This window comes from Trichosurus vulpecula, chromosome 5 (genome assembly GCF_011100635.1).
Source record: "Trichosurus vulpecula isolate mTriVul1 chromosome 5, mTriVul1.pri, whole genome shotgun sequence".
NCBI lineage: Eukaryota > Metazoa > Chordata > Mammalia > Diprotodontia > Phalangeridae > Trichosurus > Trichosurus vulpecula.
The window spans coordinates 91,804,057-91,829,928 of record NC_050577.1 but is presented as its reverse complement, the minus strand read 5'-3'; positions in this window follow the sequence as shown (position 1 = coordinate 91,829,928).

Below are 25,872 nucleotides of genomic sequence, written 5' to 3'. Positions count from 1 at the left end.
CCTCATCCAGCGACCATCCAGGCTGTCCTGGGCTGGATACCTTCTTCCCTCTGCTATTTTGTGGGTTCTGCAGTTCTAGAATTTGTTCAGAGCCATTTTTATAGGTTTTTGGAGGGACCTGGTGGGGAGCTCATGCAAGTCCCTGCTTTCCAGCCTCCATCTTGGCTCTGCCCCCCCACACGAACTTAATTCTGATGTTCCCAAGGAATATCCTGAGTGAAGACCACATGAATTCTAGAGATTATTATTGAGAGAATCTCCCTAGTTTCAGTAGTTTTTAACCTGAGGTCCATGTATGTCTAAGTGATCCCCAGATAGACTTCAGGGAATTTGTGATAAGAATCATGAATCCCTTGAAACGGGATGGTAAAAATGACATCTTTTGTTTTTGCTCACTTCTAATGTAAATTATACATTTCTTTCAATTATTTAAAAAAAAACATTATTTTGAGATGGGTTCCATAGGCTTCATCAGATTATGTAGTCAATGATCCAAAAAAGGTGAAAAGCCTCTGCTCTAAGTGAAACCAGGTTTTTGTGACAGGGACCAGAGCTCATCTGACATAGAAGTTACATTTATTGAGTGTTCACTACATGTTCTAGACTGTGTTCTGTGTTGGAGACACAAAGCAGACAGTTTCTGTCCTCAAGAAGCTGACAGACTCATAACGGAAATGATATACATACACCAAAACATAAGTAACACTTGAAGAAGTCATATAATAATTGGCAAGTATCATATATAGTAGATCCAAGACAAAGAATTTTGTGTGCCCCTAAGCATGATTTAAAAATTTACTCCTTCTACTCCATTTATTATTATTTCCTTCACTGTAACATATATAGCATGCTTTGCCAGAAAATAACTAACTAGATGGCATGAAGAATATAATTTTCTAGCATTAAGTTTTTATTTCTAATTTTATTTCTAATATTTAATTTTTATATTAAATTGTATATTATATATTTTATATAGTATTAAATAAATTTAATATTTAACTTTAAAATCATATTAAAATTCTTTTCACTGTGCCATCCTGTATATTGCATTTTAAGTTGTTGCCTACTTTGCCAACACCAAAGAAGACGAAATGAATATGGGCTGAGGAGGTTGGCATAGGATTCATAGAGGAAATGGGTCTTGAGCTGAGCCTGGAAGCATAAGTAGGGTTTATCTAAGCATAGGAGGAGGACATTGTAGGGAGGAGGAGTGGTACGAAAGTGGGAATGGGTATGTATATTTAATCAATCAATCAATAAACATTTATTAAATCCCTACTATGTGCAAGGCACTATGACAAGCACTGGGAGATAAGGGGAGAGTGGCTAGACTAGTTTGGAACAAAGGTTTGAGGCTCAGATTGTGGAGGATTTAGAAGGTGAGGACCATTCCAAAAGAGGAAGTCTAAGGTGTACTCTCAATGACAATTCTCATTCTACTCTACCTCTCTAAAGCCTTTGACACTGTTGACCATCTTCTCTGACTTGATATTCTCTTCTCTCTAGGTTTTCAGAACACTACTCTGTCCTGGTTTTCCTATCTATCAGCCTGCTCTGTCTCAGTCTCCTTTGCTGGATCTTCTTCCAGATCACATCTTGTAGTTGTAGGTGTCTCACAAGTTCTGTCCTGGGCCCTCTTCTCTTCTCCCTCTACACATTTCACCTGATACTCTTGTCAGTTCCCATGGATTTAATTACCATCTCTATGCTGATGGATTTATAATTTACCTATGCTGCTTTAATGTCTCTGCTGACCTCTAGATATCTTGTACTGGATGTCTGGTAGATATCTTAAACTCAACATACCCCAAACTGTACTCATCATTTCAGCCATCCCCCACCCCCAAACTCTCCTCCTCCTAACTTCCCTATTACTGTCAAGGGCAACACCATCCTCCCAGTCCCTCAACCTTACAAATCAGGTGTCATTCTTGACCCCTCGCTATCTCTCACCTTCCTTGCACCCCTATATTTAATCTATTGCCAAGGCCTGCAACATCTCTCGTACCTCTTCGTTCCTCTGACACTGTCACCACTCTGGTACAGACTGTCTTTACCTTGGCTTGGACTATTGCAATAGCTTGCTGGTGGGTTTGCCTGCCTCAAGTCTTTCCCTTCTACAACCCATCCTCCATTTATATACCAAAGTGACTTTCCTAAAGCTCAGGTCCAACTATGTCACCCTCCTTACTCAATAAACTCTAGTGGTTCCCTATTGCTTCCAGGATCCAATACAAAATCCTCTATTTGATGCTCAACGTCCTTCACAACCTAGCCCCCTCTGGCCCCATCTTACACCTTTGTCCCCACCATGCACTCTTTGATTCAGTGATATTGGCCCCCTTATTGTTCCATGAACTACCCACTTAACTTCCTTCAGCCTTGGTTCCCTCATCTATAAAATAGGGGTAAGAATAGCACCTACTTTAGAAGGTTGTTTGAGGATCAGATCAGATTTCATGTAAATTGCTTTGCAAACCTTAAAGCTCTATATGAACATTAGCTATTATTACTTTTAATAGTAATTATGTCATAATTACTATTAATTATACCATTATAACTATATGATAATTACAGTAAAATTAAATTGCATTAATAATAATTTTAAAAGTTCTGTATTATGAATTCTGTGTTGAGTTCAGAGCTTTCACTTGCCTGGTTGACCTTTCTATTGATTAGAAGTTGGAGGAAGCAAAGAGGGGAATTGATTCTTCAGAGTTAGGTCTCAACAAGTTTGCAAGAAGTTATTGGTGATGCAGGAGTGACAGTAACCCTGGGGGAACCTTTTACTTTTGTTTTCAATAGGTAAGAAAGTTTATTTATGGCCTTACATAATTCCTTTGTTGTTGTCCAGTTGTTTTTCAGTTGTGTCTGATTCTTCATGACCCCATTTGGGGTTTTCTTGGCAAAAATACTGGAGTGGCTTGCCATTTCCTTCTCCAGCTCATTTTACAGATGAGGAAACTGAGGCAAACAGGGTTAAGTGACTTGCCCAGGGTCACATAGCTAGTTATTATCTACAGCTGGATTTGAAGATTAGCCTTTCTGATTCCAGACTTGGCACTCTATCCGCCATGCTACCTACCCGTCCATGAATCCTAAACTTTAACAAAACAAATTTCAAAGGGTTCAGGGAAAAGATTGGTATTATCCCATGATTTGAAGCTCTAAAAAGGAGGATAGTGAAAGTGCGAGGAGATACCCATATGAACTGTGAGGCTCATAAAAAATACTAAGGACAGCAAAAAGGATTTTTAAAAAGCTATGCTTGGAGGGAGAAGGTAAACAAGTAAAGGATAAGGCCATGACTTTGGACAGATGGCATAATGTTAGATGACGGAGAGAAGGCACGTCCACTTAGCTCTCTTGCTTCTGTTTAAACCGTCAAGGAGAATGATTTTCAAACTGGACAAAATAGAACAGTGCCTGTCCAGAGGAAAGTGAAGTCTAAGAGAGGAGAAATAGTTCATACGCAGTAAACATTTATTAAGCACCTACTATTTGCTAGGCAATGTGCTGAGCTCTGGGAATACAAATAAGAAACACAGTTCCTGTCCTCAAAGAGCTTATAATGTAATAGGAAAAGACAACACATAACAGATAGATGAAAAATGGGAGGGTAGAGGAGATATCTAGTGGAGAAATATGAGAAGTCTAAAATGAGTGCCACTGGGTAGGAAATGAGGTCATATCTGAGGAGAAAGATAGGGGAAAGAGCACTCAGTTGTATCGGGTGTATTCTGGCCTAGGTGCATTACATCCCGGTGTGCTGTGGTAGAAAAAATTCTCATCATTATAATCTCCATGCGTTAAGGCTATAGAGTCCCAGAAATAACCATAAGCTCTTAGGCAGTAACAAGAAAGGCAGCGGCTTGAAATATTGCTACCTTTCCTCCCCCACCCCATACCATGTATTTAATAAGCATTCTCCTGAATGTGGCCTCACTGGCCATTAGTTTCCTAGTGGTGATGCCTGGTGGGCCTCCCAACCTTTTACTCTCTTCTTGGCTATGTGGCAGGCCTGCATTTTATGCTTGTAGTCTAGAGGATTTTAAACAGTGTCTGACAATGGCTAGATAGTCAAAGAGAAGTGAGGGGAATTGATGAAACACTTTCAGGGTTGGCATCAATTAGGAACTTTAAATTTCCCAGCCATTATACAGCATGGACTTCATCTACAAATATGGTTTATATGCAATTGAACTCTCCATTATAGTAATTTGAGAACCTAGAAAGATCCCTTAGGAGATGGCATTCATGATATAAATACTTCTATAAAAAAGAGACCTGGTCCTTTACGAGGGGAGCAGGTTCTATTCCAGGAGGAAGTTAAGCACTGGACTCTATATGCATTTTGTGTGTGGAGACTACATGGGGTATGGCACTTTTATTCTTTGTGGTAGGTTCCAAGGAGTTGACAGAGAAAGCTGATTTGAGCAGGGACCATCTAGAGTCCAGTAATGTCTCCTTGAAGAAAACCACAGGTCACATGACAACTTTGACTCTCCTGCTATATTGAAAGTATTAATAATAGCAGACATTTATACTGATATTAATAATTTACAATGTACTTTACATATATTATCTATCCTGTGAAGTAGGTATTATTTCAGTTTTTTTTTTAAATCCCATTTGGCAGATGAGAAAACTGAGGCTCAGAGAAGTTCGCCAACATGCCAAAGGTCACTCTCTTGGTCAATGGTAGAAGCATCATTTGATGTTTCTCCTAATTCCAGTTCCAGTGCCGTTTCCTGGACATCATTCTGAAGAAGAAACATACCACTTTAGAAAAACTACCTAGCTCTCCCCCTTTTCTGCTACAGAAAGAAGAAACCTCATTGCTTGAATATTATTAGCTTATTTGCTCTGTGTAAGGCATGATCTCATTTCTCCAGTGAGCTGAAGTATTCTTGCCTTTCTCTTCTCCAGTGCATCCGAATTCTACATAGGGCAGCTGGGATGATTCCAGGGAGGAGTTAAAAGTGGTATTTTAATGTAAGATAATCTGGGGCAAGGCAGTGGGGATGAACCTGTAAAGACAGCATAAGATGGAGACTCCAGAGAGGGCTTTTGTTGAATGCTTTGGCCCATAAGATGAGAGGCAGAACTGCCTACAAGTGGGCCTCATGACAACAAAACCACAGAGAACTTCATCAAATCTGATCAGGCTACTCCTGGACATGGTCCAAGATAGTGACCTTTGGTGCTAGTCTTAACGAGGGTTGCTTTACCCTCTCCATACTTCTGACTACACAGCAGTAACCCGTGTTCAAGTGACAGCAAAATGTGTAACGTCAGCACCATTTAGCTGAAAACTAAGTTCAAAATCAAATTGTGAAAATGAACACAGTTGTTGGAAACAATGGTAAATCGTCTCCATGCAACTCAGCCTTTTCTTTAGGTACAGTTAATCTACCAAGTGTCTGCTGACAGAGATGGTACAAGGCAAAATTGTGAAGTAGGCTAAGTGTTATAGAAAGACAGCATCACATAGAACCTCAGAATTGGAAGGGACCTTAAAGGTCAACCAATACAATTTGTATTTGAATGGCTATCTCCTCTACAGAACCCCTGACAAGGGGTCGTCTGGCTCATGCTTGATTACCAGAGAGTTAGGGGGAACCCATTACTTCTTGAGTCCATTCCACTTTTAGATAGTTCTCATTGTTAGAAAGTTTTTCCCTAAATCCAGCCAAAATCTCTTTCTCTGCAACTTCTGCCCATTACACCTAATTCTTCCCTGTAGGGGCAGAGCAAGGTTAATCCTTCTTCAACATAACACCCTTTCAAATGCTTGGTTAAAGCATTTGAAGTTTTTCTTATTTTCTCTTAAATTTTTTTATTCTCTAGGTTAAAATATCTCCATTTCCTTTAACCAGCATTCATACAACATGAACTCCAGTCCTCTTACCTAGTTCTGTTACTACCTATGTGACTATGGGCATGTTGCTTAATGTTATGGAGTCTCAGTTTCCTTACCTGTAAAGTGAAGGGAGTAGATTAGATGACCTGTATAGTCCCTTTGAGTTCTAAAGCTATAATTTTATGTATCTACGACCTTTGTGGTCATCCTTTTCTGTAAGTGTTCTAATTTGTAAATATTTCTAAAAAGTGGCACTCAGAACTGAAAATAGTTCTCTTTCTATAGTACTTTCTTTTTATTTTTAAAATAAATTTGACTTTTAATTTATGGAATGAAACAAGCATTTCCATGACATAATTTTTAAAAATTGGCACTTTCCATCCTCCATTATGTATCTTTCCTTTTCTTGGAGTCTCTTGGTCATGCAGGTATCTAGTGCTTTTATGATGTCCCTTGAACTACTTGGTTGCACCCTTCCCTCCCCTTTCCCTATGTAATACTACAATTTGGTCTACTCTCTAAGACCGTGCCCAAAGGTTAGTGCTTGTTGATTAGGTTGGTTGTCTTAAGCATGCCCTGAGTTTACTGCTTTGCCTTCACCACTCTCCTCACCGTAAAAACTTATTTGTCCCAGGTACTATTCTCTTAGGAATCTTCTCTTGCTAGTTATTACCTTGGAAAATAATCTAAATTTATTATCCCTTGCAAAGGTATTTGTGTTTTAATAAGTGGCTCCTGGAGTTTCCATATCTTACTCCTAAACAATGTCTTTAATGATGGCATTTTGTGTGTGGTAGTAAACTTCTGAATTAAATATTTTTTGCAGTAAAGGGACCGTTTAGTGCTGTCCTCATGTATATGTATATGTATATGATGTATATGTATATGTATATGTACATGTACATGTATACGTATATGTATATGTATACTCTTTAGGCAGAAATTTATAAATTCAGGCACCAATAAATACCATTACTAACATTTCACTATAGAAAGACTTTGATTTACTAGAATGCTGTGGTTAATTGAGTTTTAGGATTAGTGAGGATGATTTAAAACCCCTTTTGATTTAATAGACAACTTGGTGGTGCAGTGGATAGAGTACTAGATTTGGAGTAAAGAAGACCTGGATTTAAATCCTGCCTCTGTCACCCTCTAGCTGTGTGACCCTGGCAAGTCACTGAACCCCTCTCTGCCTCAATTTTATCATCTGAAAATAGAAATAATATCCTTAAGGATCAAATAAAATGCAGTATACAAAGTGCTTTCCAAAACTTATATATAAATGCAACAAATATCGTTATGTAAAGCACTTTGTAAACTTTAAAGCAATATATGTAAGCTAGCTATGATTATTATGATTAGTAATTATTATTAGTACCATCAATCCTTGTTGATGAAGATGTTTCTAAAATGTGTTATCCCACTTACCTGCCTCAAAAGATCATTGAATTTAGAGCTAAAAGGAATCTTAGAGATCATCTAATCCTTGTTTGAGTGTGAAGAAATTGATTAAATCTTTCCTTGACAATTGAGAATCTTCAGAGTCAGCCTAAACATGAATCTTCTTTGCCTACATGTGAAGACATAGAATTAGAAGGTGTAGACATGAAGAAAAATCTCTTCCCTTAATATCGTGCATCTAGTTCTGTACTCCAAAATTTCAAGGATCTGTGATTTTATGAATGAGTACTTTCTCTATTTATATAGATTGCAACTCCTTAGTACAGTCTTCATGTGTTGCTAAGGCTGAAGCATTCTTCCTCTTGCAGGCAACCTGTTGATGAGACTGTCTGAACTTAACTAAAATGTCCCAAATTTGGTCTTCCATCACTAGGTTTATATTCAAAATGTTTCTAGCTCAATAGGACCTGTCATAGCTTTCACTTTTCTGGCACAGTCTTCAGGAACCCATGGTTACTTACATAACACAGTGAGACCCAAGAGTAAGATTTTAGCAAGGGATGTATATTTTTAAAGTTTAAAATACGATGTACTATAGAATATGATTAAGAGACTTTGGGAAACCTCCCATTCCTCTTTTGGGGACAATTGATTGATTGGTCATCTGAATAAAAGCTTGGAGAAATGGGCAGTCCTGACAATCTGGGCTAGTGGGTTTGATTATTCTAGCTCAGGACATGCCAATAATCTTTATAAATAAGCTGAGACTTATAGGTATTACTCATGGAGGAAAAAAAGAATTCAGTACATGAACTTCTCAAATCAACAAGGGCATTGAAACAGGAAAAGAAAGAAAATCTGTCTCTCCCTGGGTAAGAATGCAAATACCATCTTGGAAAATTTGAATTCAAGATGACACCCATCATAGCGGCCCCATGGATCTTAAAGAGAATAAAGCATGTCTTTTGCTTCTTTTTGTATCTGCAGTGCTTGACACATAGTGGGTGTTTAATAAATGCTTATTGACTGATAAGAGTTTAGAACAATAAAGAAATCAAATTCAACTTTACAACCATCTAGTGAATATTCTTCAGACAAATGGAATAGGATGTAGGGAATAATATCATTTTAATACTATAAAGATCAATGCTCTCATCTCTGTGATGAGTTTTCCCTCTACCAATACAAATTGCAACTTCTCTATGTTTAAGCAAATGGTTTAATGAATTTCAGTGGCCTAAATGGAAGTCAGTGCCTGATGGCCAGTCTTCTGGTGATAAGCTTTTCTTATCCTAGCTAGATTGGTACTCAGATAACATTACCAGGTCCATGTTTTAATCCTTTGACGCTTTTTAGGACCTGCCAGAGATTGTTCTCTACCATCATAACCTCTGGGAAACTGTGTTTTCTTCTTCTAGAGGCTACATGAGCCTCTACTCTATAAACCTCAGTGGTTCTCTGTTACCTCCATGATCAAATATGAAATCTCTGGTTTGGCATTTAAATACCTTCACAACTTGGGTCCTTTATACTTTTCCAGTTTTCTTAGCTTTACTCCCCTCCTCAAACTCTACAATCTGGCACATTTGCCTACTTCCTGCTGCACAAATATAATGCTCCATTTTCCGATTCCATGAATTTCTACTGGCTATCTCTCAGGCTTGAATGATTTTCATCTTTACCTCTGGACTCCTAGATGGCTTCCTTCAAGATTGATCTCAAGATCACATTTTCTGCATGAGGTGTCTTCTACTGTTAGTGCCTTCCTTCTGAGACTACCTTCCATTTACACTGTATATTTTTGGTCCATATGTAAACCTATGCATATTGCTTCCTATTTTAGAATGTAACCTTCTTGGGGGCAGGGAGCATGTTTTTGCCTTTCTTTATATCTCTGGCACTTAGCATACCTCCTGGCACATAGTGATTAATAAATGCTTGTTGATTGATTCAACAAATAATTGAAGTACCCACTATGCAAATTGTACTGTTCAGATGCATTAATAAATCTCACTAGCCTACTTTTTAAAAGGTGGTCAAATTTGGGGAATAATTTGGAATTTACAACCTCTATGCCATGACTAGTCTATACAAGTCTATATCCTGGATATTTTAGTAAATTGACTTCAGCCTAACTGAGGAATAAAAAAAACAAACTATACTGAAATTTTTATCAGTTGGAATGTTGATAAAATTGAATATTATATAAACATTTTCCTAGGAACTCCCTTTTGATTTGGTTGTTTTATTGGAAAGTTTTGTTTCATCTAGATTCAGGACAGAGAGCCTTAAAGAACTGATTAAGAGAGCATCTCATTGGACTGAGGGCCACATATCACTTGCCTAGGAGCAAGTGAAAGAAGAGCTGAGAAAGAAATAAACCAAATTTTGGTCACAAAATGAGCCAGGTGTTGAGAGATGAGGGCACAAGTCTAGGTGGGGCACAAGTTGGGGTTCAGGGTTGAGAGTAGAAAAGGGAATTGAATCAGTGGTATTTGTTTTGCTCAGAGGCTTGTTGCAGGGTATCTCCATATACATGCATATGACCCAGTGAGCTCTTGGTTCTTTTTTCTTTTCTTTTTTTTTCCTTTGATTTTCCCCCAGTTACATGGAAAAACAATTTTTAACATTCATTTTTAAAACTTTGGGTTCCAAATTCTCTCCCTTCCTTCCTCCCACACTACCTCCATCAAGAAGGCAAGCAATTTGATATAGGTTATACACGTGTAGTCATGCAAAACATTTCCATAATAGTCATGTTGTAAAAGAAAACATAGACCAAAAGACCCCACGAGAAAAATAAAGTAAAAATAAAATGTTTCAATCTGTATTCAGACACCATCAATTCTTTGTCTGGGGATGGATAGCATTTTTCATCATATGTTCTTCAGAGTTGTTTTGAATCACTGTATTGCTGAGAATAGCTAAGCCATTCACAGCTGATGATATTACAATATTTCTGTTACTTTTTACACAGTACAATTCACTTTGCATCAGCTCATGTAAGTCTTTCCAGGTTTTTCTGAGAGCATCTTGCTCATCATTTCTTATAGTACTTAGTATTCCATCTTAATCACAATTTGTTCAGCCATTCCCCAATTTACTGGCATCCCCTCAATTTCTAATTCTTTGCCCCCAGAAAAGAGCCACTATACATATTTTTGTACATATAGGCTCTTTTCCTTTTTGTTTTTTATCTCTTTAGGGATTCAGACCTAGTACTGGTATTGTTAGCTCAAAGGGTATGCATGGTTTCATAGCCCTTTGATCATAGTTCCAAATTGCTCTACAGAATGATTGAATCAGTTCACAACTCCACCATCAGTGCATTAATGTTTCATTTTCCCCACATCCTCTCCAACATTTCTCATTTACCTTTTTCTGTCCTATTAGCCAATATAACAGGTATGACATGGTACCTCAGAATTGTTTTAATTTGCATTTCTCCAATCAACAGTGAGCTAGAGTATTTTTTCATATGGCTGTAGACAGCTTTGATCAATTCATATGAAAACTGTTCATATAATTTGATCATTTATCAATTGAGGAAAGACTCTTATTTTTATAAATTTGATTCAGTTTGAGAAATGAGACCTTTATCAGAGAAACTTGCTTCAAAATTTTTTTCACAGTTATTATTGTTAACTGTGTTTTCCACCATCGTACCCCCCATTTATTCTATTCTCTCTCTCCTTTCACTCTGTCCCTCCTCAAAAGTGTTGACCAGTCCTGTCATCTACTCCCTCCCCCTTACAGACAAACAGTCCCTGCCCTCATAGACTAGGGCTGATCTTAGAATCAGTCCTTTGGATTAAGGTGTTATCTTCTGCTAAAGTACAAATGTCCTTGTAAGACATAACAATTGTGGACAAGACAGCTCACCCTTGCAGTCATGGTGCTTAGTCTTGTTGAGTTGAAGTACTAATCTCCCCCTGCTTGTTAGATAGTGAAAGACCTTTTATTCCTCAGCTTTGCCACTGTCCAGGTAACCATGCCATCTAAACTCTGGAGCAAGGGTTTTGTGAATTTATCAAGTTGAAATAAGCTCTGAACCCCTGTTTTACTGGAAGCCATGCTTCCTTCCTGAACTTTCAATGATCCCCAGATATGTGACCTTGGAATTACAGAGCTGGTTTTCCAAAGGAAATGCAAGTGTGCTTGGATACTATATGCAATACATTATTTTTGGTCATACAATCAATAAAGGCAATAAAACAAAACATAATAAAATATCTTCCACTCAGCTGCACCTTTATAGCCTCTCCCAGACCCAGATAGTACACATGCTTCTCTGAACTTAGACGTTCCAGGAAATGCACGGTTCAATTTCCTTAGCCCTCATGGTGTTGCTTCCTGTGAGGGGGTAGAGGAATATAGGAAACACAACAGTACCCAAACAATTTTCAGTTGAATGACAACTCATGCTTCCATTTGGATCAATCTTTGAATGAAAATTCAAGAATTTGGTGCTTGAGACTTGGCCCTTCCTCAGAGCTCTGAGACATGAATTTGGGAACAGTTGGGAATACCAACACATTTGGTGTCTTCTTGCTGAGAGGACCTCTGACTGCTTCATTTTGTAGTCAGCTCATCACACATAGAGCAGGGCGAGGAGACTTAGAGGCAAACTGAGGCAAGGAGAAACCCATCACTGCTGTACTTGGCTTTGAAATTTAAAGTTTCTATATCTGGTAGTTGAGATCTAAGTCCTTTCTTTCCCTACAAGTTCAGTCACTTTCCATGTGGCACCATCCTAGGGACATGATGGAGCCAGCTTGCAGTCTCAGAGAGCCTATAGTTAAATTTTCAGTGCGAGCATTTTTGTCTCAAGAGATCTGTAAATGTTACAAATCAGGGCTTGTTTTATCATTTTATTGATTGTTACTCTAGACTTCAGAAAGTGGCAGAGAAAATGTTAAAAATGAAGATTAAACTTAAAAGCTGTTAATGCACACTTTCCCCCTCCAGAGCTGGTCATTAGCATCCCTGACTCATTGCTGCCATGTCTCATCACTTCCTGTTTTGTATTTCTTCTCTCATTCGCTGTGATCACTCAAAGCTCTACTACTCCACAAAACATAGAAAGTGTAGATAAATATAGCAAGGGGGTTGCTTCAAAGTGAATGGAATTAAATTCAACAAACATCTATTAAGCACCTACTATGTGTAAAGCACTTTGTTATGCACTGCAGACATAAAGACAAAACAACTCAGGACTCACCATCTCAGATCAAGACTGGCTACATTTCCCCCTCAGGGTTCTAGAGTACTCCTTGAGAAAAAAATGATTATTTTCTTATTGTATTAATAACCAATATTACATAAGGAACACAAAGATCCTTTCTTTTTCCCTTGCTCATTCAAAGCCCAGTCTCCCAAGGATATTTCTGAATTTGCCCCCAAAATTCACCCCACTCAGGCTATCTTATCTAGGTGGAACTTACTGTAACTCTGCCATTATTCTACTCAAATAGGACTAGATGGAAAATAGATTCTTTTGTATAGATTGCTGGAGGTGGGATGATTTAGGAAAGTGTTGACATGATCAAAGTCACACCCCCTAGCCCCTCATTAGAAAAAAGCCCACCTCATAATAATTATTCTTTCATTGTTAACCAATCAGAGTTGGTTTTCACCTTCAAGGACAAACCCTTTTCCAAAGGTATTTAAAAATTCGATGGCCTCCTTGCACAGTCTTTGGTTTCTGTGAGGGCCACTGACCTCAATTTATTGATTGCCTGCTAACCCAGTTGATAAATCGATGATCAATTACCCAGAAACTATGTCTTCCATAATTTTTATTCACTTCACCCTGAGGGTTTAGGAGAGCCTTTGGCTATAGAGGCTTGAGCCATCATTCAGATGTGTTCTCCCACTGTTAACCACTAGTAATGCCACAGTTCTGTTTACTATATTAGCATCAATTGGCTTTTATAAAGATATATTTACTTCAAAGACATGCAAGAACATAAATACAAACAGTCGATCAAAATGGCTCCTTTTCACCAAATGTTTAGAATGCTGGTAGCGATTCCATAATGTCTGCACCTGCTTCAAGGTGCATTTGGGAGTAGCATTAGGTGGACAGCCTCTTCATGCTCATAAAACCTGGCCTCATTGGTCAGTCCTGTCATCTACTCCCTCCCCCTTACAGACTAAACAGTCCCTGCCCTCACAGACCTTAGATTCTATTGTGGTGAAAATATATAGAAAATCAGTTCAAGGTGGAGTGTGGAGAAGCAAAGGTGAGATAAAATAAAATCTTCTAGGAAAATTTGAGGTAGGAGAGAACATTAATAACTGGAGGGAAACAGAGAATGCTGTAGAGCTGTATCTGTCTCTTCATTGTTTCCTGTCCTGTGCCTTCATTTTGCTGTTGACATAGGCCTGCAAAGAGTGTGGGCTGACTGTTGGTGTCCTGTTTTTTGATCCTCTTGGATCCCACACCCTTCTCCACTGAGCTTCATTTACTTATTCCTAGACCATTTGCTCAGCTTGCTTGTACACTCAGGCAGTGGATCTCTCTTTCCTGCCTTCCATTTGGCTTCTTTGATCTTGGCTACATGAAACAGAGTAACTCATTTTCTATAACCTAGCATGAAATATATGATATGTGCACATACATGTGTCTCCAAGGATCTAAAAGTATTTCAGGTTTTGGGTTAGCCTAGTAGCCACCTATGATGTATACCTTTCTCCTATTCCCAAGAACCTGTTGTTACTATGTGCATAAGAGAGGGATGACTAATGAAACCACTGTGGAAATGGTCTTTGAAAACTTGCTTTTCACGTTTTGCTTCTGGGCATAGAATCATCCCTATATTACTTGCAATAAGCTCTTTTGTGGATCCCTGGAAGGTTAATTGATGGACTGTTTGAATTAGCTAGGTATATTAGGCATTGACTGTTTCTTCCTGTTTTGAAAAATAGTAAACCAATTGATTTACAAAATCTGACAAATTAAGACTGAGTTGCATTGTCAGGGGTTTTGGATTGCCAGTTTTCTTCAGAGGTCCCTGTCAAGGTCTGCCTCACCCTGAGTTTGATTCCTTCCTTGGTTCCTGGATCACGTGAAAATGAAGTTCCTGTCCTGGTTGTCTCGGCCCATGACCCCAGCAAAGCATCCAGTTAAGCAAAAGGGAATCATTTTCTCAGGTGGAAGGAGGAGGTGAAGTGTGGTGTAGTGGAAAGAACACTGAATACGGAGCTACAGTCGCTTCTCTGTCTGTCCTAGAGGCCTGAGCTCTGGTAACCATATTCCATAAACCTTATCTTAGTATGACCCTGTACCCTGGCAAATTACTTAGCCTTTCAATCCCCTAGGTATTTAATTCTCTAAGCCCAAGCTCCTGAGCAGGTGGTGATCTGCATTTGGAGAAGGAAGTTTCCTTACTAGGAGGTATTGTGCAAATGAAACCACAGATCTAGTTCACTTTGCCTCTCTCCCTTCAACAATCTCATGATACAAATAGGATCATAGGAGCATAGGGTTTGGACCTGGAATGGACTTTATGTGTCATTTTGTTGTTGTCCAGTTGTGTCTGACTCTTCCTAAACTCATTCGGGGTTTTGTCGGCAAAGGCGCTGGAGTGGTTTACCATTTTCTTCTTCAGCTTATTCTTCAGATAAGGAAAGTGAGGCAAACAGGGTTAAGTGACTTACCCAGGGTCACACAGCTACTAAATGTCTGAGACCAGATTTAAACTTAGGTCTTCTCATTCTAGGCCCAGTGCTCTGTCCACTGTGCCACCAAGCTGCCCCCTTAAAGATCATTTAGTCCAAACTAATTTGTGTTTATAGATGGGAAAAGGGAGTCTCAGTGAGTTCGTCACTTACCTAACATCCCACAGGTGCTAAATAGCAGATCCATCATCCGAGCCCAGGCCTTGTGACTCCAAATCCAGAGTGCTTTTTACACAGTTGGACATTGTTTCTTTTGGTTGTCTTGCAAGCTTTTCCCCCCATGGACACCCCAGAGAGAAAAGTGTTACAGATGTTGCATGAAAGTGGTACAAAACTGTTATTTAGGATTTGGGATTTGTCTGACTCCTTTTTGGAAGAAGAGAAAATCACCGAGCTCAGCACTTTTGATGAGGAAAGGATTATGTGTGAGTGGCAGGCCACAACTCAATAAGGGCATTGCAGCGATTCAGCGTTTCCAAGAGTGCTTTGCATCTTCTGTACAGCCTGATAAATCCAGCTGGGCCCACCATAGGCTTGTGAAATACAGTTAGCTTTGCAATAATTGCATTTCAAACCCGCAGAAACAATACAGTGCGGAAAAAAAAATTGGTCGGCTCACCATACAGTGCATCTCTGGAGTCAAAGTTAGCCTCTGGGTTTTTCTCAAGGGAACAAAAATAGTTCTGCCGCAAAGATCAGTCAAACTCCTTTTAAGGAAACAACACCAGACAGGAAGAACACTAGCAGTCACAGGTGCTGTTCTGCATGAGGATAGAGTTACCCATACAGCTGAACTCCAGCCTCTATGGAGGCAACTAACTTAACAAGCTAGATAGAGTATTGGAGCAGAAGTTAAAAAGATGCGGATTCAAATTCATCCTCTGGCACTTACTGTTGTGTAACCCTGGACAGGTTATTTTATTTCTATTTGCCTCAGTTTCCTTATCTGTAAAATGGCAGTAATAATAGTGTCTATTTCCCGGGCTTTTTGTGAGGATGAAATGAGATAATATTGGTAAATCACTTTGCAAATCTTAGAGCGCTATATAAATGCTAGCTCCTCTTTATATGGAGATCTTCTTACTAAGCGAAGGGGAAAGGAAGGGAATAAGCGTTTGTTTAGCACTTACTATGTGTCAGGCACTGTGATAAGCACTTTACAAATATTATCTCATTTGATCTTACTAAATGTGGCAATATATGTTTGGATTATTGTTACTTTGATCCTTTTAAGCCCTGGGAAAGTCAGTGATACATCTCATGCCTGCATGATTCTGAATGGAGGATTTCTATACCAAGACACTTTCCCCTAGCATTTGGCTTTTATGGGGGTTTGCTTAGGTCTAAATAATTGAGTTGGAGAGAGAAATGAAATTGGAATGGTTCCCTCTCTGTAGTAACGAAACACACTTCCTCCTACCCCAAAGCAGTTTTCACTGGGAAGAATAGGAAAAACGAAGAGGTAGGAAGGGTATTGTCAAGCAACCTCAAGCAATGGTATGCTTTTATTGTTTCCGAAAGACTTCCGAAGTGAAAAACAGCTCCATTTCCATGTATTGGTTGAAATTCATTTTGGTAAACAACACTGACTTGGAGTCAGTAAACTTCAGCCTCCACTGGTATTGGGATCCTGAAGGCTGGACCTTGCTCACAGAACATTTACTCAGTTGAGTATTCAGAATGATCCTGTTGGGTTCAGCCTTTCATGAATTACCCCAGGTCTTAAAAGGACAGACCCCCAACAAAAGACATTTATTAAATTTGTATTTAGAAACATGAAAATGGAAGAATGTAGAATCTAGTAGAATGTGAACTCTTTGAGAAGAAGGGTTGTCTCATTTTTTAAAATATTCCCAGCACTTAGCACAGTATCTGGCACAGTCTGTTGTATGAGTACAGTAGATGCTTAATAAATGCTTGGTTGATGAGAATATTATGTGCTGCAGAGGGTACAAATTGGTGTGAAAATTGCGCCATCAACTTTGGTAGAGTCAGATAATGTAATTAGTACATATGTGTTTAATGATGGAAAGTGGAAAGAAAAAGATAAAAGAAAAAAGATTGGGGATCTGATAAGTGAGCACAGAAAGAAAAGATTATTTGATAACTTGACAATAGAAGGAATGATTTTGGAGGAAGAGAAAGAAAAAGAGAAAATAGAGAGGCAGGTAGGACATACTAGGCATCTTCAAGCTCGGCATACTGTTTTATTAAGCACTGTTAGGAATGATGATACTTGAGGATAAGGGGGTGTGAAAGTCTGATGGGATGCAGGGGAAGGGGTAGGGAATAATATCCTGGGTACTTTGTTGCCTTTTAACTCATTTGTTTTCTGGCCAAGAAGATTTTCACCTCCGCCTTGAAAAAGTTTTATGAAGATATGGGAATAATAAGGAGAACAGTCTACTGAAGGTTCTCAGGTAATCAGTGAAAATGACAATAAGGGTGAGCCCTTGAGAAAAGAAAATAATCCCTTAACAAAATGCATTACTACCTCTATGGTATAGTGGAAAATGATGGAGTTGGACAAGACTAGGCATGCTTTCTTTACCTGTGGTCCATGACCTTGTTTTAAAAATACATTTTGATTACTGTATTTCAATAGAATTGGTTTCATTTGTAATCCTATGTATATTATTTTATGCATTTAAAAATGCTACTTTCAGAAGGGATCAATATGCTCCACCAGGCTACCAAAGGAGTCTGTGACACAAAAAGGATTAAGTAGTCTTTGACTAGATGGCCTTTGAAATCCTTTCCGGATCTAGATCTATGATTCCATAAACACTCAACTGGACCCAGAGAAAGTGAAAGATGTACAGAAATATTTATTGTACCTCTTTTGGTGGTGGCGAAGAAGTAGAAACAGAAAACTAAGGGGGTACCCATCAATTGAGAAATGATTGGGCACATTATGATATTTGAATGTGATGAAATACTGCTATGCTATAAAAAATGATAAAGGGAATGATTTCAGAGAAATCTGGAAAGATTTATATGAATGGATGCAGAGTGAAGTGAGTAGAACGGGGAGAACAATTTATATAATTTCCTTAACATTTTAAAGACAACAGCTTTGAAAGACTTAAAATCCCTGATCAACACAATGACTTACCATAATTACAGAGGACTAAGGTTGAAATATGCTACCCACCTCCTGACAAAGAGGTGATGGGTACACTGGAAATGCAGATTAAGACATATTTTTGACATGTCCAATGTGAAAATATTTTGCTCGATAATTCATATTTGTCCTGAGGATTTTTTTTTCAATAGAAGGGGTAGGAAGGAGAGAAGATAGTTTTTTTATTAAATGAAAAAATAAAATAAATCAAATTACCCTCCCCCCCGGCACTGGATTGGGATGGAGAAGACCTGAATTTCAATTTTGGTTCTTCTTTGTGATCCAGGACAAGTAATTTAACCTATAACATCACTCTATAGGCTTGTCTTTCTTTCTGTTGTAACCTGTAGGCTAAATTAACTCTGAGCCTCAACTTCTCCTGCTTACTTCATAGATAGGCTTTTGGGAAGATCTAATGAGATACTGTATGTGAAGGTACTTTGAAAACTGTAAAGCATTATTCATATCAATATCTTTCCAATAGGTAAAAGGAGAGAGAGGAAGAGGAGGTAGCCAACAGTAGAGTAGAAACAGGGCAACAGTTACCTGGAATATTAGTCAGTTGAGCTATTGGTGGTCAAGGAGACTTGGCAGGACTGAGGAATGCAAGTGGATTTTTAATCACTGTTAAGTGCCTAGAGCCTTAAGTGATAAGATGTGATTTAGAAATTGCTATAATTTATGTTCCTTTGAGATCCAGCCCACTCTGAGCTTTTCTATTGCCTATTATGAAGTTCAAACTTCTTTGTTGGTCTTCAAGGCCTTTTGCAGTCTTGTGCCACCTGAGATTTTTAGGAATATCTCATATTATGTCCTTTATTATTTTATGCTGAACTATTCTCTATCCTCAATCTGGCTCTATACCATGTTCATGCTGTTCTCTCTGCTTATAATGTTCTTATCTCTATTATATTGTAAGCTCCATGAGAGTAAGGACAGTGGTCTGCTCAACAAAAAATGTGATAAATGAATTGATTTGTATGAACTTATTTTAAATGTACAGCATTTATAAATATAAATACTTTTCAATATGTTAGTTTGTTTTACTTCTCTGCATAATTTTCAGTTGCTGAGAGCCCCAAAGGAAAAGTACTACCTTTGTTTTCCAAATTCCTGTTTGTGGTTTAATGGTAGACATAAGAGAGGAGAGGTTTTAATGTAACTTCTTGAGATGGGCAATTATTAATAGTGTTAGTTAAGGAGAAATGGAGGACCTGTTCCTATTTTTTTTAGAATGTTAGAATTTTGTTACCTAGAGACATGCCCATAGCCTGCCCCACAAACCAGGTGAAGAAGTAAAGGATGGAGGAAAAAATATCTAATAAATATAAAAGGACATCAAGGTCATGCTGTGTGTGAATTGGTTGAAGGAAATGGCAGTATTTAACTGGGACAATGAAAGACTTGGGGGATGTGAGTCGTTAAAGAAATATTAAACTTATTTTGTTTGATCCCAGAGGACAGAACTACGAACAAGGAACAGAAGTTATAGAGAGGCAGATTTACATTTGATATAAAGAAAATCTTCCTAAAGTTAGAGCTACCCCAAAAGAGAATGGGCTGCTTTGGGAGCTGGTGAGTTGTGCCTCACTATTGGTCTCAGAGGAAAGGGTAGGTGATAACCTTTTTGGGTATGTTGTTGAGTGGATATTCTTATTCTTGTTGGACTAGATGGCCTCTGAGGGCCCTTTCAATTCAGACTTTGTAGCTTGGATTCTATAGATAACCTGAGCATGTGCCTGTAAACACCACTTTATTCTTTGCAGTTAAAGATTGACACAACATGTAGGACTATATCGCTCTATAGGCTTGCATTCCTTTCTGCTGTAACTTGTAGAGCAGAAGCACCATATGTTTCTTCCTAGATGTTTTATTTCAGTCACAGATGGAATAATTTTTGCTCCTGTGTCAAACTACTTTAATACACATTGCCTCCTCCCCCCCAAAAAATCAACCACCTATAGGTTCTCATATCTCACCTCTCTTGCTGATGATAGATTTTCTCACTTTTCCCCCCAAAGGTGATTAGCACTCATTTTCACCTTTGACTTTTGGTGTTTACTGTTTCCCTTCACTCTCTTAACTTTCCCAGTCTTCTGTATCCTCTAAGGTCGACATCAGCCTCTTCCTTCTCCATGAAGCCTTCCTTGACTACTTTGGACCATACCACTACTTGATTTAGGATCAGAGGGTCATCAGTGGATTGCTGGTAGGGACCTCAAAGCCAAATCCCTCATTTTAGAGAGGAGGAAAATGAACCTGTAGAAGTTAAGTGACCCGACCAAGATGAATGTATTATTTATTGTCTGTAACTAATGTAGCGGAATTTGGGCTATGTGTGCATTTGATGGGTATGCCTAAACAAGGCATTGAAGTTTAATAGCAGCCCATTGTGCAAGTCTACAGAAAAGCAGGCTGTCAGTTAATTGGTTAATTAACCAGCAAGGTAATGAGACTATAATTTTGCCACAAGGTGATACTATACACCAGTTACTAGCCCAATGACTACCTAAATGTATATCATCAGTGCCATCCCTTAGTTGCCAGGGCTTCCGTGCAGACCTCCCCAAAGGCAACATTTTCCACTAGAGGACACTCTCCAACAAACAGACTACTGTCACATTATATCACTCTGAGCTCACCCCATTTATAATATAGTGCTGGCCCCTGTTCAATATGTTTTAAGTATGGAAAGAAAATGGAATATGAAATATTCACTGAAATATTAAAAATTATAAACATCTCAATTGGCTCACTCTGTATCTGAGAAACTTCTTTTAAGCCAAGCAACTCTTCATATTTTTATTGCAAAAGTGTGGCCATGTGATTTGTTAAAACATGATAAAATAAAAATACCAAGTAACTGTTAAACATTCTCATCTCTATTTCTCTGCTCCAGGCTACATGGAATAAAATTGAGTTAAATCAGGGTAGTCCTTCCCCAAAGGAAAAAAGGGAATGGATTCAGCAAGGGAGCCTTCATCTAGCAAAAGACTTAAAAGACAGAAGGGCCAGCTTTCATAATCACACACAAAAATCTCATCCTCCATTCCAATATGGCTTCATCCCTTCCCACAGTCGGGCAATCGCAGTCAATGACCTGGTGATTCAATTTTTCCTTTAGCAAACCTTAGGGCCCCTCCGGTTCTCACAGGGGTGAAATTCATTGTAGATTTCTTTACCTTGACATGCCAGACCTGTAAAAAGTGGCAGAATGGGGTTTACTGAGAAGTTGTCAGGACTTGTAGTAAAAGAAATATAAAATTATCAGAACTTGTAAAATGATGGGAACAAGATGATTTGGAGATTTTATAGTCTTATATTCTTATTTTACAGATGGGGAAGCTGTGGTCTAGAACAATGAAACAACAGACAGTAAGTTAGGGAGATGGGATTCAAACACTAGTCTTTTAACTCCAAATTGAGTGTTCTTTCTATTATTCTAGAGTGCAGATGTGAGGTCCACACTCTAATGAGGCATGATGAAGGTTAAGGAATTTATAACAGATTAGGATGTCAGGATCCCAGATATAAGCTACATGTTATGAAAGGCAATGAGGTGTCCAAAGTCAGAGAATCCAGAGGTCCCAGAATCCAGGTAGACAGGGAAGTTGGGTAAAACTATAAATACTCAGAGTACTATAATGTGAATCTGATTCTGAGGTCAGAACCTCACAGCTGGTGTCTAATTACATATTCCCTGACAGGCAAGAAGTTATCTGCAGGGTATGAATGAGGAAACAGCTACATCTGACTGGGCAGGGAGAAATAAAGAGGTAGTTAGAACTATTCATAGAATCCTAGAATATCAGAGGTAGAGGGATCCCTTAAAGGTCACAGAGTACATCTGTACTTCCTTGTACAAGTGAAGAAATTGAGACCCAGAAATGTTGTGACTTACCCAAGCTTAGATGGCTGGTTGGTGGTAAGTTCAGGACTGGACCCTAAGTCCATGTATTTCAGGTCTGGTGCCCTTTCCCCTAAATCATGATCTGCCTGTGAGATGCTGAACCTTTTGGTCATGGACAAAATACTGAAAATGCTGACAAGGCTCCTATGGACAATATGGCTACTATATTAGAATCAGTCAGATTAATGCTTCTTAATTATGTTAGCACCGTACCATCATTCAAGTTTATAGATACCAGCCGGTAGCAAGTACAAGATTTACGGTTATCTATATTCATTTGACACCAAAGATAGACTGTGAGTAACTTGACCATCTTAATTTTAGGGGCTTATGCAATTTCCAAATTTCTGGACAATCTGCACAGTAAGCTTTTTTTAAAATTCTCAGGCAAGCATTTTCTTGGGTTTTACCCCAGAGACACTGGAGCAGAGACTGGGGAAGCTAGTGTTTATTGTGGTTATAAGTCATTACTTTCTTGTCACTCGATTTCCACTTCTTTGGCTGCTAGCTCTTTATTTATAGTCACTCTCTTTGGCTGACTTTAGTCTTCACTTTATCCATTCAATAATTTTATTCTACAGACCAATGTACTCTCTTAGGACAGCTCTACAAAGTAATAACTAAGCAGAATCGAATTGTTTTGACTTGTGTAGCCTTGAGCCTTCACAGCATCCTATGCAAAATAAGCTAGTTTCAGACAGACTCATTCAAGAGTTGAGAATGAACCTAGAATCACAGAAATTTTGGGTAATGGTTATCTGTTCCAGTGATAGCAAATTCAAACAGAAAAGGGGGCTACTTAACTGTACATAAGGATCCCTGTGGGTATACACCGAATTGGAAAACCACATATTAATATTATCTATATTTTATTGCATTTTTATTTATTTTTGTCAAATATTTCTCAATTACATCTTAATCTGGGTCAGCCAGTACTCAGGAGTTTTGTGGTCCACATGTGGCCTTAAAGCGATGTGTTTGACACCTCTAGTCTGGTCTGTTCCCCTCAGTTTTTTTTAACCAATCAGGAAACTGGGCCCATAGAGATAAAGTAACTTGACTAAGATAAGGGAGCTCATATATTGTGAATATTTAGCCACAGATAGAAATATCCAAGTATTCATCAAATGGGTGAAGATGGTAAGTACCACCTGGGAAAGTCTGGTAGAGTCAGACAATAGAAGAGTATTAGAAAACTAGACAACCAACTAGAAGAGGTAGATGGGTTCAGCTGTGAAATTTCCCTAGAAGGTATATGCATAAGAAATCTACAGGCAAATACACCTGGCAAATGCAAGAGGGAGAAATTGAAGGGGAAAGAAGAGAATAGATGTGGAGGGCAAAATGTGTTAATGAGGCAAACACTGCTTGCTAAGAGAGAGAAGAAATCACTTTTTCCTTGATATCTAGAACAACAGCAATCGCTATACATATATTCTTCCTGCTCTTTCTACTTCTTCCCAGAGGCAGCTTAAAGCCTAAATTGGACATAAGTCTTCAGAAGAGAATAAAACAAAATTATTTGCATGCCATTGAGTGAATTGTACCCTGGGGATCTGGGAGTTAAAAAACTATATTCCTGTTTATTCCCTAACCCTTTCTCACCATTTTAATCACTAGCAACAGTTACAGAAGAAGCCCTAAGCCCAAGATTTAGCTCAGGGACTATAAATTATTACCTAGGAGCTCTACCATGGATGTGTTGACCAGATGTATCTTGTCTATTCATCTATAGCTTGGAGATGGGTCTCCACTGACTGTAAATTTATATAGTGATAACTCATTTTACTTGGCCCAGGTAGGAGAATGAAATATTCTACCAAAGTAGATTTTCTATGTAGCTGAAAGTTAGACAGTTTTTGCACTAACCCTTTTAATTTGAATGACTTTGATGAATGAATGAAAAAAAATTATTCCTTGTGGTATTTTGCATCAGACACATAAAATGAGGATATAAATGCAAAAGTGAGACAATCTCTTTCCCCATGGAACTTGCCTGGCAATAGAGGGATGATGGGATCACAGATTTGGAGTTGATACAAAGCGTATTGGGTTGGGAGAACTAGGGAAAGGAGTTTTACTCTGAGGCTTCACAGGGATGGTATGTTGTTCCATAGGTCATTGAACTGACATGCCTTTCTATGTGGAAGCAGAGTAAAGGGAAGGGGAACAGTGCTGTGAAATAGGTCAGCCAGCAAGAGAGCCAGGATGGCTGGCTGGATGAGAAATGGACCATAGTTCAAACTGTATTACGTATTTCTTTACTGTGTTACAGAGTATGATGGTCATAATTTAATCTTTCCTGCTAGCTTGAGATCATTTTCAATTCACCTCTATGAACATGTATTAAACATCTGCTATGTAAGATGCATTGTGCTGGGCATGGCTATACAAAGACAAGAACTAGAGGAACTTATGAAGTATTACAAGGGTCATTCAATAAGTATCTAGATAAGTAAATAAAAATTAATTTTATGAGAGATGACTAAAAACTGGGGAAAACAGGAAAGACTTTATGTGGGATGTGGTATCTCATATAAACCTGGAAGAAATCTGGGGATTTTAAGAGGAGTAAGACCATTCCTGACATGGGGGAATGGAGCCTGGGCAAAGGCATGGAGATGAGAGTTGATGGTATGTTGAATTTCTAGAGAAGCTAGTAGAATATGTAAAGTACCTGAAAAAGTAGGTGGGAGCCACACTGTAAACAGTTTTAAGTACTGGGCCTAAGAGTTTATATTTTATTTTAGAGTCAATAGATAGTCACTGAAGTTTTTGAGAAGGGGAGTAACATAGTCTGCCCTGTATTGTAGGAACATTAATTTGTTAATGGCATGGAGGATGAATTGGAAAGAGAAGAGAATGGAAACAGTTGGGAGGTGAAAGGTAAATAATATAATCGAAATAGTTTCTGATAGCTTAGGGCTATCACAATAAAATTTATTTTAAAATTCGTTTCAATAAACATTTATAAAGTACCTATTATATGTTAATGGATTGGCAATGTTTCAGCAGAATTAGCATGGGTCAGGGGATAAAGGAATGAGTATAACAGGAAAAAATTGCTCAAGTTCCAGTGAAATTGTATTCCATTGTATAAGTTGCTATGATTTTGCTTAACAGTCTTTTTATCCATTATTAGGTGCTTGCAAAGAGCCTCCTTTGGGAGGAAGAGATAATTATTTTGTCATTGAAACTAAGCTAAGCATTACAAATAAATAACAAAATAAATGATTAGTTTGAGTGGAAATATGGTATGGGGGAAAGAACAGTAGAGCCTGGAGACAGAAAACTTGGATTTCCATAGCCAGAGTGGCAGAGTGTGACCTTGGGAAAGTCACCTCAGTTCTCCGAACCCCCATTTTTCTCATTTGTAAACCAAGGTGGTTGGATTGAAAGATTTCTTCTACCTCTGATATTCTGTGATTCTGTGAAGGGTAAGAAGCTAGTAAGAGTCAAAGCAGTCATAAAACATTTGGAATTTATTGAAACTACCTGCCACCCAGTTGCTCCCTTGGGTCATAACAGCCCTAATGTGGGTGATCTTCTAAACTCAAAGCAAAGAGGTTAAGTGAGTTTAATCATCCCTAAAGCAGCATAATCTATTTACATTACCCTGCCTCAAGTGCTGATTCCCTGGAAATGTCTTTTGTATATTGAAATAAAAGAAACTGGCATTTCAGACCCTGGGCACACTGCTTTCATTGCTGCCAGTGGCACTCCAGTTCACTAAAGCAGGATCATTCCAGATCAAAGTCCTCTAAGGTAGAACAGTAATGGATGCCCAAAGGCCCTCTCCCTCCTCCTTGGGCTACTGCCTCCAGGCAGAGTAGGACCAGCTCCTAAAGTGTCCTCATTGACAGAATCACAAAACATCACTTGTGGCTG